Here is a 13,661-nt window from a genome sequence, read left to right as displayed (position 1 = left end):
CAATCATAGTTTCTCTGCATATTCCCAAAGTATGATATAAATTGTAACCTCTATAGGGATGTGGCTAATTAACTGAGAGAATCAAGAGATAGAATGTTAATTATGATTACCGCAAATTTTAACAAGTGAGAGTTTATAATATACTGCTAAGTGAAGAAGTAGGAAATGAAATGTATGGTCATTATGATCTCAACTATGTTAAATATGAACAAATGTGCACAGGAAAAAACTTGCAAGAAATTCACCAAAATGTACAGATGTTGCTTTTAAGTGGTGAGTGTGGAAGCAAGTTTTTTTATAAGCATGAATAAGTTTTCTATAATAAGCATGAATTATTTTTGTAGCCAGAGGTTTTTGTTTTTTAAGGGAACACACATTATGCTTTGCTTACATTATAAGGAACAAATTGGACTGGCCTTGGTAAGTCCAAAACAAAGAATCTGCCTCCAGATTCTTGGCCTGATTAGTGGCAGGATATTTAGCAAACTCTTCAGGGTTAATTCTTTCTCTGGAAAGGAGTAGGCAGGGACCCTTCTGATGAAAGCTGCTTGTAGGATCATCAATTGGGATCTTCCTGCAAGATTGTAGATCCAATTTAACTGTCCCAAGAATCTACTATAGAAGCCAGGGAGGGCTTACTCGGCCAGTCCATGTCAGGTGCAACCACCCTGGAAGGGAGGGGTTGTGCTGGGAGACAAGATGAGCCATAACTACCCAGTCCTCAAGGAGCAAATAGGGCATTCTGTCACCAGTGATATGCACAGGGTATGACTGGTGTCCTCAGAGTAGAAAACACAGTAGGGCCAGCTTTCTGAAAGACTGGATAGAGACATGGAAGTTGATGTTCCTCTTCCTCTCTGGGTGAATATAGTCCTACCTTTGGGCTTTTACTTGAGCCCTTCCCTCTACCTGAAATGTCATCTCCCCATCTTATCTCTATCTGTTAGATTCCTGCTTAACTTTCCTTCTGAGTAGTTAGGTAGAATAACAAGAAGTCTATATCCTGGTGGGTTATGAGCACTGGGAGTCTGTCACCTTATCTGCTCTGGCTCTCTGGAGGTGCCCCTGCTGGAAGAAACCTCACACACAAGGCAGGGGCAGGGAAAATGCTGGAAGGAGGGTGCTGGTGTTTCTATATATCTTGTTTCATTTTGTTGTGGTTATTGATATTGTGGCTTTCATTTCCTTTCTCTTTAGCTACCCTGTCTGGGCTGGTCACCCTCTACCTATACAAGCCCAAATACGTGAAAAGAACATTCTCCTGGGTTTTTCCAGGCCCCAATCTGAGACCCATCCAGCCTGTGGTCTCAGTATAGCCAAGAGCTCAACCCAGCAGTGTTAAGGTCCAGGAGGGACAGGGGTGTGGCCTGTTGGGAAGGGAAGAGAATTCACAACCCCCACTGCTGCTTAGCCTCTAGGTGAACCCACCCTGAACATCTCTGATTCTCATGGGTTAGGCTGCCCTGAACCCTTCTGCACTTCCTCCAATGTCCAGTGTTGTAGATCAAGAACTAAAAGATTTTTTATATGGAGCCCAAGTTCTGTGTCTGGTCACTTACCTGGTCCAAACCAGAAATAGTGTCTCTAGAGGAGGGTAATGGAAAGTATCCCTTTCCCTTATGAACTCTGCTCATTCTCTTCCTCCCAATCATGGCAGGTATCTAAGCAGAAAGGAGCAATAGCTGCATGACCTGACCCTGCTGCCTGCATCCCTGCACACCTGTAGCTTAACCTGTTGAATCACAGTAATTTCTAAGTGGGGGCTAGAAAGGAGGAGAAGACATTTGCTGCGACTACCAGTCTTCTCTTGTCTTTTCCTTCCTGTTCTGCCTGCCTAGCCTGGCATGGAGGCCACTAGGTTAATCTTTGACTAAGAAGCCACACAGGATACATTATGGTTCTATTTACATTCCTGTCAGAAAGTGGAATAATTTAAGGTAGTACCTCTCTCTCTCTCTCTCTCTCTCTGGTGGTACTAGAGATTAAACCCAGGGGTGCTCTACCACTGAGCTACATCCTCATCCCTTTTTACCATTTTTATCTTTTTTGAGGGTCTTCTAGGGTGCCAGGCTGGTCTTGAATTTAGGATCCTCCTGCCTCAGCTTCCCAAGTACCTGAGATTACAGGCAAGCATCACCACACCACCGCGCAGGGCAGTACCTCTCAAAAATGAATGTGCAGGGTGATGTGGGGATCTTGTTAAAGTTCCAGGTTCTAATTTGGTGGTTCTAGGGTAGAGCCTGAGAGTCTGCATTTCTAATAAGTTCCTGATACTTCAGTGATTTGTATTCAAAACTCTGAGGAGGTAGAGGTATGGCCTGTTCTGTGAAAGCGCACACGCGCAAGCACGCAGGCACGCATACACATGCACGTGCAGTATTAGGGATTAAACCCAGGGGCATCTACCTCTGAGTTATATCCCCAGCCCTTTATATTTTATTTTATTTTATTTTGAGACAGAATCTCACTAAGTTGCCCAGGTTAACCTCAAACTTGTGACCCTCCCGCTTCTGCCTTCCAGATAAGTAATCTCTTTAACCCTAATCTCTAGCATAGCTGGGCACAGTAGCGCACACCTGTAATCCAAGCAGCTCAGGAGGCTGAGGCAGGAGGGTCATAAATTCAAAGCCAGCCTCAGCAACTTAGTGAAGCCCTAAGCAACTTGGTGAGACCCTGTTTCTAATAAAATATAAAAAAGGGCTGGGTTGTGGCAGACTGCTTAAGTGTCCCTGGGTTCAATCCCCAGTACCACACACATACAGAAAAGAACCTAATTCCTCGCATTGTGGATATCCAAGTGAAGACCATTTATAAAAGGCATAGATTGTTAGGCAACATTTCCTAAACTGCTCCTTAGGACAACAATTCTGAGAGTTATTAATAGATCCTCGTTAAATGCAGGACAGAGGATTGGAAAAGTTCTGTAATCACATAACCTAGGAAATGCTGGATGAAAAAGAGGCATCTGAAGGGTTTCTTAAAGACTTGAATAAAATGGTTGTTGCCAGTGTCCAAGAGAGATCCACTATGCACTGCCCTCGCTTCCTTCACCACAGAGAATATCCCTTGAGAGGCTTTCATGGGCTAGTGTGCTGGGGAAGAAGGGGAAAATCATCACTCTAGTGTTCACTGAAATATTGTAGATTCAAATTAAGGGTTCCAAAGGAGGTCTAGAGAGAAAATAGCTAACTATGAGAAATAAAGAGAGTGAGGTGTACCCCTTATGGACAGGACACAGTGGGACTCTCCCTACTCTTCTGAATTCCTCAGGGAGAGCAATAGGACACTTCTGATTCCTTCTTTTCCCTCTAACTCCCTGAAGTAGCCAGGAAAAGGAGGCTGGAAAACTTAGAGAAGAAAACCTGGAGGACCACTTGATGCTTAGGGCACTACAAGACTAAAGACTCCTGCCAGTACCTCCAGGAAGAGCTTTATTCCAGCTAGAAAGCAGGAGACCATATTATACAACTCTATAGCTGAGATTAAGCTTGAAATAAACTAAAGGAAAGAAAAAGTCTAGAAAATGCCCCCAAATGAATCCAAGATATCATTTACCTTAAAACAGTTGTTCTCAACTGGAGATGATTTGGCCAACACCCCACCCCTCCCATTGGATATTTAACAATATTTGAAGACATTTTTGTTTATCTCTCTGAGGAAGGGTGTGCTACTGGCATCTAGTGGGTAACAGGGATGTGGAACACCCTATGATGCACAGGATACCCACCCACATATAACAAAGAATTATCAGGCTCCAAATGCCAATAGTGCCACTGTTGAGAAATCTTGCCTTAGGTTGGAGATGGAAATCGGTGGTAGAGTACTTACCTAGCATGAAAGAGAAACCTTGCCTCAAAGTTGTTCTAAACCATCATCATTAATAAGTGATTGTTAATTGAAATTATCATTAATTTAAATTTAGAATGTTGCTTAAATTCAGCTATTTTTCCACCAAAAAATGGGAGAAATTTATTCAGCAGAAGAAATTCATGATTATCAATATGAAGATCCAAATCCTAGTCAATGATATTATTTTTTCAATTTAAGCCATGACCCAAACAATACTACATGTTTTACAAGGAGATATAGAAATAGACAGAATCAGCAAATATTTCCTTTAATTCAAAAGTTTAGGACATTGTTTAAATTTAACTGGGTTTAGCACCAAAACAACAACCACAAAACTGAAGGCATTTGTGGGCTAACTTGCCACAAAGAAGGTGATAAGGGTACCAACAGATAAACATGAATAGAGAAGGGGAATCCCAATCCTGGTAACATAATTAGAGAAATTCTCACACAGGTCTATTATGAGACATGTAAGAAGGTATTTTTGACGGTAAAATATTTGTGGTGATTAAAGACAATGGGTAAATGATTGTTAATTGAAATTATCATTAATATAAGTAAAAATGTGATGTATGTACATTTTATAATCTACCACAGTAAGGAGCAATGAACTAGATATACATGCAGCAACATAAAGACATCTTCAAAACATGATGCTGAATTGGGAGAAAAAGAAGTAAGGAACAGAAAGAGAACTCCAACACAATACTATTGATTGAAATGTAAAATGCATGCCCACAAGATGATACCAAATGCTTTCAAGAATACTCACAAGTAGAATGATCTTAGCCATTGCACAAATTGAACAGTTGAAATCTTGGGATTTAGACATCATTGCCACCTGGTGGTAGCAGTTCAAATTGAGGTATCATTCAAGATTTTTTCTTATTTGTTTTGTTTTGTTTTCCCATATAGTTTTTATTGGTGCATAATATACTTAATAGTGGATTCATTGTTACATATTTGTATGTGTACAACATAGCAGTTTTTAATAAAACAAGATATAATTTACATACAATGAAATAAACATATTTAAAATTCAGTCATGCGTCACTTAATGACCAGGATGTGTTCTGAGAAATGTGTCATTAGGCAATTTTGTTGTGTGAACATCATAGGATATACTTACGCTGATCTAGATGGTATAGGTCAATCATGGCACGTTGCCTTTTGATGAAATCAAGTGGTGCAGTAAACACGAGATGTATGTGGTTGGTGGAGGTATCACACAGCATATTGTTTTACAGTAAGCTTTTTTTTTTCTCAAGTAGGAGTACACACTAAAATAACAAAAATCATAGTATGGTAAATACACAAGCTAGTAACATTGTTGTTTATTGTCATTTTAAAATATCTTGTACAACACATAATTGCTATACTTGTATGTAACTAACAGTGCAGTAGGTTTGTTAACACCAGTATTCCTATAAACACTTGAGTAATGCACCATGATGATACAACGCTAGAACATCACTAGGTGAAAGAAATTTTTCAGCTCCATTATAATCTATGGAACCATCATTGAATGTGCTGCCTGTTGTTGAATGAAATATTATACAGAAAACAACCATATTTAATTTGATTGATTCTATTTTATTTTATTTTATTTTTTTGTACCAGGGATTAGCCCAGGGGTGCTTAGCCACTGAGCCACAACCCCAGCCCGTTTTCTTTTTATTTTGAGATAGGATCCTGCTAAGCTGCTTAGGACCTCACTAAATTGCTAAGGCTGGCTTTGAACTCTCTTCTCCTTCTGCCTCAGCCTCCTGAGCTGTGAGCTGCTGGGATTACAGGTGTGTGCCATGATGCCTGGCTTAATTTGATGTATTTACAAGTATATACACTTATGTAATCACCATGCTAAGAATACATAAAGCATTTCCTTCCCCCCAGAAAGTTCCATCCTGTCATTTCTACTAAATCCTCCCATGCTCTACCCTGAAAGCAACAACATATCTGTTTCTGACACTGTATTTTGTAGAACTTCATAAGCATGGAATTATACAGTGTATACTCTTGTGTTTTTTTTCTTCTGGGAATTACATTTTAAAAAATTTTAGTTGTAGATGGATACAATATCTTTATTTATTTTTTATGTTGTGCTGAGTTTCGAACCCAGTGCCTCATTCATGCAAGGCAAATGATCTACCACTGAGCTACAACCCCAGTCCCTGGAAATCACATTTTTGACACTCAATCATGTTGTAATTCATATCAATAATTAATTTATGATATTGCTGAATAGTATTCCACTGAAGTGGTGTACCACAGTTTATCCATGCACCACTTTTTGACTGTTTCCACTTTTTGACTATTACAGATAAAACTACTATCAATGTTTAAATATGAGCCTTTGTGTGGACAATATTTTTTAATTTATCATGAATGATTCCATGCTGGGTCATAGGACAGATATATATGTCATTTTTTAAAGAAACTGCCAGAAGAGTTTTCCAGATTAGTTGTAACCTTTTATATATCAACCAGCAATAAATTTACTCAATAATAAGATGACTAACTTTATTTATATAAGTGAGCAAAGGAAGATGTGCAAATAGCCAAAAAGTACAACATGAAAAAATTCCAAAAAAAATTATTATTCTTTAGGAAAATGCAAGTTAAATCCACTTGCATTTTGTGTATCATTTTATACTACCTAGACTGTTAAAAGGGGGCTGAGGGTGTCATTCAGTGGTAGACCACATGCCTAGCATATGCAAAGCCCTTAATTCAATCCTCAGCACCACATACACACACAAGATAAAAGGAAGAAAATTAAAAAAAAAGAGGGGGAGGAGAAAGAATGAAAAATGCTGAAGATGTGGAGAAACCAGAGGCAGATGGCTCTCTGAATGACAAGAGTTGACTCAGACCAATTGCTCAATTTCTATACAAAGAAGGATTCATGTGGGATTTGCAATTTGAACATCCCCTCAGAGGGGATGTTAGTCAAATCAGGAATATTGGAAGGTCAGAAGTCAAATCTGATCTATTCCATCAATTGTGGGTGCCAGAGTCATATGTTGGGGAGGTCCTTATACTTGTTCTTTACCCGTTTTTCATTCATGAGGCAACGCTTTCAGAGGTTGCCCCTGACCCGCCTAAGGGAGATAAGAGAGTCCTCAAGTCTTCCAGGGATGGTGGTAATCCCAGCAATTTGGGAGTCTGAGGCAGGAGGATTACAGATTTAAGGTCAGCTTTGGCAATTTAGCAAGATCCTAAGCAACTTAGCTTTTGAGACCTCAAAACTTAAAAAAATAAAAAGCACTGGGGTTGTAGCTCAACGGTAAAGCAGCCCTGGGTTCGATCCCCAGTATTAAAAAAAAAAAAAAAAAGTGTCCTGAAGTAAAAAACGAATTAATGCCAGATGATGGGTCTATGGTAGACTTCGTTTTCATAAAACCCATGTCCACCAGGGACTGGCCATAATGTGGAGTCAACTGTAGTTTTACTACATGACTTCTCTTTTTCTCTTCCTGCTTCTCCATTCTTTTCTATACATTCTCTCTCTCTCTCTCTCTCTCTCTCTCTCTCTCTCTCTCTCTTTCTGTGTGTGTGTGTGTGTTAGGGATTGAACCCAGGGCCTCATGCATGCTGGGTTAGTGTGATACCCATGAGCTACACCCCTAGCCCTTTTTATTTTGAGACAGGGTCTCACTAAGTTGCCAATACTGGCCTTGAACTTGTGATCCTCCTGCCTCAGCCTCCTGAGTAGCTGAGACTACAGGGGTGTACCACCATGCCTGGCTTTTCTTCCTCTTTCTCATAAACACATTATTTATAAAGTTTTGTCATAAACCAGATTTTTGATATAATATTTTCTCTAATACAACACTTCAAGGTGTTATTATTTCACACATGAGGGAATTTAATGTTAAGGAATTTGTTCAAAGTCATATGGCTAGTAAACTAGTTTCTTACTGTTGCTATAACAAAGTACTACACCCTGAGGGTTTCAATTGATACAAATGTATTATCTTATATTCTGGAGCCCAGAAGTCTAAAATGGGTCAGTAGGACTGTGTTCCTTCTAGAGCCTGTAGCAGAGATCTGTTCCTTACTTTTTTCCACATCTAGGGTCTGTTTACATCCGTTGGCTCCTGGGTCCATGTCATTCTGACTTTTGCATCTAGTGTCACCTGTCCTTTGACTCTCCTGCCTTCTTTATGTGAGGACCTCTGTGGCTGAAGCCCACTTGGATAATCTGAGATAATTTTTCCATTTCGGGATCCTAAACTTAATAACAGCTGCAAAGGCCATTTGACCATGTGAGGTAACATAATCACAGGTTTTAAGGACAAGGATGTAAATATCTTTGGGGGATGGCTGGGGATATAGCTCAGTTGGCAGAGTGGTTGCCTCACATGCACAGGGCCTGGGTTCAATCCCTAGCACCACACACACACACACACACACACAAAAAAAAAAAAAAAATCTTTGGGAGAAGTTAGCACTACTCCATCTATGACAGTGAGTGGCCAAGCAAAGCTTCAAATCCAGTGCTGACATATTCATAAATCTGTGATCCCTCTCTAAATTACCCTGCCCCTTCCTTCAATTCTACCTCTCCTTGGAGCAGCTCTGGGTCCTCAGATTCCCAGAGAGAAACAGATATGAAAGACCCTAAAGCTGAATACACAGGGAGCAGCTCTTGACGCATGTGCAAGGATCCTCTCCCAGCCTGGGAAGGAAGAGGAGGGCAGGAGACTCCACCGTCATACCACATTCTCCAGAGAGGGAAGGCAGCAGTGAGAGAGGTCACTTCAGGGCCCAGAGGAGAAATCACTGGGGAGTGGGAGGGAAGGGATAAGACAATTTTGAGATCTCACACACCAAGACACAGCTCACTCTTCTCTCTACCTCTGCTTGGGCAAACATCAAAGAGCTGCTAAAGCTCCTTGCCCTGTGGAGACAGGATACCTGCCTCCAACCTCAGCTGTGGGGCTACAATCAAGATTCCTCCCTGGATGATACTAGATTTCTTAGACTAATGCAAAATTCATTCTTAATGTGTTATGACTTTTTAATTTATCTTAATTATCTGAGAAATCAGGAAGAAATAATGCAGAGTACTCATTTTGAATATTATGGCCAAGCTCTCTGTCATGAAATAGAGTTATGAAAAGAAAAATATTCCAAATACTCTGAGTGAAAGATATGCTTTCCTGGAATGTTTTCAATCAAAGGATTTTATCATGTGAGAAGTTTATGTAGCAACTGAGCAAAAACATGTTTTCTCATGAGTTATTTGTAGTTTTTGATCCTTTCTATATGTTTGATTTTGTTCTGATGCATTAAATATTTCTCCTCTTCAATTATAATTAATCTCTTCAGGAAAAAAAAAGATTCCTCACCCAGTGCCTTAATTGCCTCATCTGTAAAGTGGGGATAATTGTACCTATTTCATAGGTTTTTCATAAGAATTAAACGTTCACTTGTGGGAAAGGCTTAGAACAATATCTGGGACAACATAAGTGCTATATAGATATTGGTGGGGAGGGTGCAGGTGGCTGAATGGGGGCAGTCTTTTGGGACCTCAGTGTCTAAACTTAGCCTGTCTCGAGGTGCTGCAGGTGGTTGTGTCTGGGATAATGTCAAGTTGGGGCTGCATGAACCATGCATGCTTGACCTACCATTGTTGCAGAGCATGTTTGAAAATTCTTCCCACCTTTCACCTGGGCCCCTGGATTGACTGTCTTCTACAGAGGCCCTATTTTCAGGGACTACTAGACCTCAGCTGGGCCCAACTGCTAGGAGGTTTCTTTCCACACTTGACTATTTTGGCAACTTCCTACCAAGCATATTTCCTACCACAGAAATTTTCCAGAACATTTGCTTCAAATTGTGTAGCACCTTCTGCCTCTACCATTTTAATTACTAGGCCAAAGATGGGCTGCTGGGTGTGTACATATGAGACCAGAATCTCTGGTAGGTGGAGGAATCTGGTAAGGGTCTGATATTTAAAGTCAGACAGGAATTGGTTTGAATGCCAACTCTGCTGCTTACAGTCCTGGAGACTTTGGACCTGCCATTTAATACTTCTAAACCTTCATTTTCTCATCTGTAAAATGAATATAATTACAGGACCTAACTCAGAGGATTTTTGCAAGCATTGTGCAATACATGTAAAGCTTTTGGCACAGGGCTTAGAGCATATTTTAATTAACTCCCAATATATAATGATCATTTCTTCTAATCTACCTAAGTAATCAAATTGCATGGCCTTCCTGTATAATTCCAAAGACACAGAATGACAAGGCTTCAGACTCATCTGTCCCAGCTCTCCAGACATAGTAAGGCCCTTTGGGAGGTGAGAAGTATCTGCTGCATAATGACAGGCTTGGTCAAGGAGGCCAGATGCAATGGATAGATGTGTTAGTCCTAGATCTAAGAGACTTGTTAGCAAGTCGGCAAGGAAGGACAATCAGGGAACAGAGTTGAATGAACCCAGAGATCCCAAGGACCTACATATGTATCTGGTTGTCCTTGGGTTTGGCCTCTTGGGATGGTAGAAATCTTGAGGCTTCCTTTGACTTGAGGATATTTCTCTGGTTTGGCTAGAAGTGGTGCTGCAAGGAATTAGAGTAGATTTGTGGCTGATTTGAGGGGCTCAAAGGAGAAATCTGTTGCCTTAAAGATACTGTTTTGCCAGGCTGGGTGCGGTGGTGCAGGCCTGTAAACCCAGTGGCTGGGGAGGCTAAAGTTGGAGGATTGCGAGTTCAAAATCAGCTTCAGCAAAAGTGAGGCACTAAGCAACTCGATGAGACCCTGTCTCTAAATAAAATACAAAAGGACTGGGGATGTGATCATGGTTGCGTGGCCCTGAGTTCAATCTCTGATACAAAAAAGAAGATACTCTCCTGCCGGATGCAGTGGCACACGCCTATAATCCCAGCGGCTCAGAAGGCTGAGACAAGAGGATTGTGAGTTCAAAGCCAGCCTCAGCCAATACAAGGTGCTAAGCAACTCAGTGAGACCCTATCTCTAAATAAATAAAGACAAAATAGGGCTGGGGATGTTGTTCAGTGGTCAAGTGCCCCTGAGTTCCAGTAACCCCTCCCCCCAAAAAGAAAAGATACTCTCCTTTGACAGGCTCAGTGGCATATGTCTATAATGCCAGCAGTTTGGGAGGCTGAGGCAGGAGAATTGCCAAATTCAAGGCAGTCTCAGCAACTTAGCTAGGACCTAAGCATTTTAGCAAGACCGTGTCTCAAAAAAATTTAAGAAAAATGTTTTTCAGGGCTGGAAATGTGGCTCAGTGGTTAAGTGCCCTGGGTTCAATCTGGTACCCAAAAAAAAAAAAAAGATATTCTCCCTTCCCTCAACCAGGTTCACAAGCATGGTTAATGCCATGGCCACCATGAAGAAGTACTCTTAGTGGGCCAGAAGCTTGGTTACAGCACTTAAAAATTATTCTCTTAATCCTGGTCAGTTGCTGTTGATATTCTCTATTATAAACAAGAAAACCAGAAAACCGGCACTCAAGAGACTGAGGAATTTACTCAGGGTCACACAGCAGGTCAGTATCAAAGCCATCTGAGACAAGGGTTGGTCCTGGCTCTTTTCATCTTGCCATTTTCCTCCTCAGTCCCTGGGTCTTGGAACTCCAGAGGAAGAAAATAGCAGCTGCTGGACAGGTTAAGAGGAGCATCTGCTAAGGATACAGGATCTTTCCTGCAGGCAAGGAAAGAAGGGATGGGCAGGAAATAATACCTGGGTCACAATCTGCCACAGATAGAGGGCAGCAGGGGTCTCTGGGTGACTTTCAGGCTGGGCTGGATAATCACTAGGGAGAGGCCAATAAGCCCTAATGCCTCACCTGTCAACACATTGTAAATATTTATTGAGCGCCTTGGAACATGGGAACTGGCCCTTCCCTCACCTGTCTCTGGATCTACGCCCACCAACTGCTAAGATCACGTGCAGTTGTAAATAGAAGTAAATATGCTGCCTTGAGAGGTTGTGTACCAGCCAGGGAGCACACTGAAAATAAAAAGGAAGGGTCACAAGTAGGAAAAAATTCCAGGACACCCAGGACTGACTGAGGACTTCAACTTTTGGGGGTTTTGAATTGTGTCTTTTTCTAGGACACAAAATTGCTAATCATTTATCCTGCTTCTTTAGCAACAATAGGATGTGTGTGACCTCAGCCTGGTCAATCAGAAAAGCTCAATTCCTTGGTCATGTGGATTAGTCTAAGAGAAGAGCACATGACTTACCCAGTCTAATCAGTCTTCTCTTAGGTGTTTACACACTAAAGGAGACTGAGAAGTCCTGTCTGGGTTGGTTGTTTTGTTTGCACTACTGGGGATTGAACCCAGGAGTGCTCTATCACTGAGCTATCTCCCTAGCCCTATTTTATTTATTTACTTTTAAAACAGGATCTTGTTAAATTACCTGAATGGCCTTGAATTTACAGTCCTTTAGTCTCAATCTCACAGGTAGCTGGGATTACAGATGTGTACACCATACCTAGTCACAAAATTTGTGTGTGTATATGTATTGTTTTGTTTTTGTGGTGCTGGGGATTGAACCTGAAACTTTGCACATTCTAGGGAAGTGTTCTACCAATGAGCTAGACCTCCAGCCCATATGATTTTTTAGTTCACAAATTTGGCATTTAAATACTGAAGTCATATTTCTTCTTCCTTAACAGTGAGGAGTAAGCCTGTCTATAAAGCAAGCGATCCTAATTACAGCCCCTAAAGAGAAGACTGTGAGTAGAAGATTGGAAACAAAGTTCTGGTGCTCTCCAGCACATCTCAGGATCCTTCGGCATGTTGCATGGTCTGCGGAGGTTCCCACTGGATACCCAACCTGCCATCAACCCAGTTTAATGCAAACTGTGGTGCCCTTGGAATATGACGTCAATGGCATCCCCTGGAGATGGACAGAACACATTCCACATGACCACATGTGGGAGCCCTGATTACAGATGAGAAACTAAGACTCAGAGGTAAAATGACCTGTCCAAAGTTATATAGACAAGGTCTAAAGACTTCAGAGCCCAGGTTCTGATACACCACCATCTTGTGGCTCACTCCTAAGGCATTGCATAGGCCAGAAAGGAGGTGGCACTCATCACTTCACCTGACCTCCATGAGTCTGGGAGCCATTATACTCTGGGTAGCACCTCTGTGTCCTGGACACATTGGGGGCCCTTGTTGGTCTAGTCATGAAACTCTGGATTCCTGTGAGTAAATTCATCCTATAAATGAGGGATCAGTAATGAAAAAGGAAGGTTTAGTGACATCTGTGGCTTTTGTCAGACAAGCAACATTCTCCTTCTGGCAATAGAATCCCAAGTTAGCTTTGGAGACCTACTCTCCCTCAATGGATACAATCTTTATGAGACTGTCCATTAAAAAGTCTCACATTCCCTAGTCAGAAAGCAGACATATGATTCTAAGGTTTTTGTATCTTATTCTTTTGGGGGGCTGGTTCATCACATTTTCATCTAATTTGTGTAGGTGTGTGTGTGTGTGTGTGTGTGTGTGTGTGTGTGTAGCAGGGACTGTAGTGTCCTATCCATAAACACTTACCACTATTTCTGAGCATAACTATAGCTTCCATCCACAGCCCCTTCAGTCCTTTGCCTAGAAGTTGACTCTGGATGCTCAGAGACATGAAAGGGACAGGCCAATAGTGCCAGGAAGTTAAGGGGTCTCTTTTCTAGGAGTCTTTGATCAGTGACTCAGTGAGAATCTGAGTTTCTCTGCTCACCTATACCATAAGAAAATTAGTGAAAAGTGAAATGTATCAGGTTTTTTTTTTTTGATACATTTGGAGAGAAGTTGGTGGATGTATACCCC

The 13,661-nt window shown here is 41.3% G+C and overlaps 1 long non-coding RNA gene across 1 annotated transcript in view; it reads left to right on the top strand.

Moving 5' to 3' along the window:
• Positions 1-13,379, top strand: part of LOC143392444 (uncharacterized) — a 68,373-nt gene extending 54,994 nt beyond the window's left edge. The window contains exon 3 of the long non-coding RNA XR_013090365.2: positions 12,506-13,379. This is a non-coding gene — a long non-coding RNA (uncharacterized LOC143392444). The remainder of the gene's footprint in view (positions 1-12,505) is intronic.
• Positions 13,380-13,661: the final 282 nt, after the last annotated feature.

Source organism: Callospermophilus lateralis, chromosome 2, assembly GCF_048772815.1.
Source record: "Callospermophilus lateralis isolate mCalLat2 chromosome 2, mCalLat2.hap1, whole genome shotgun sequence".
In the NCBI taxonomy this organism is placed as follows: Eukaryota; Metazoa; Chordata; class Mammalia; order Rodentia; family Sciuridae; genus Callospermophilus; species Callospermophilus lateralis.
This window is presented reverse-complemented; position numbering and strand designations above follow the sequence as displayed.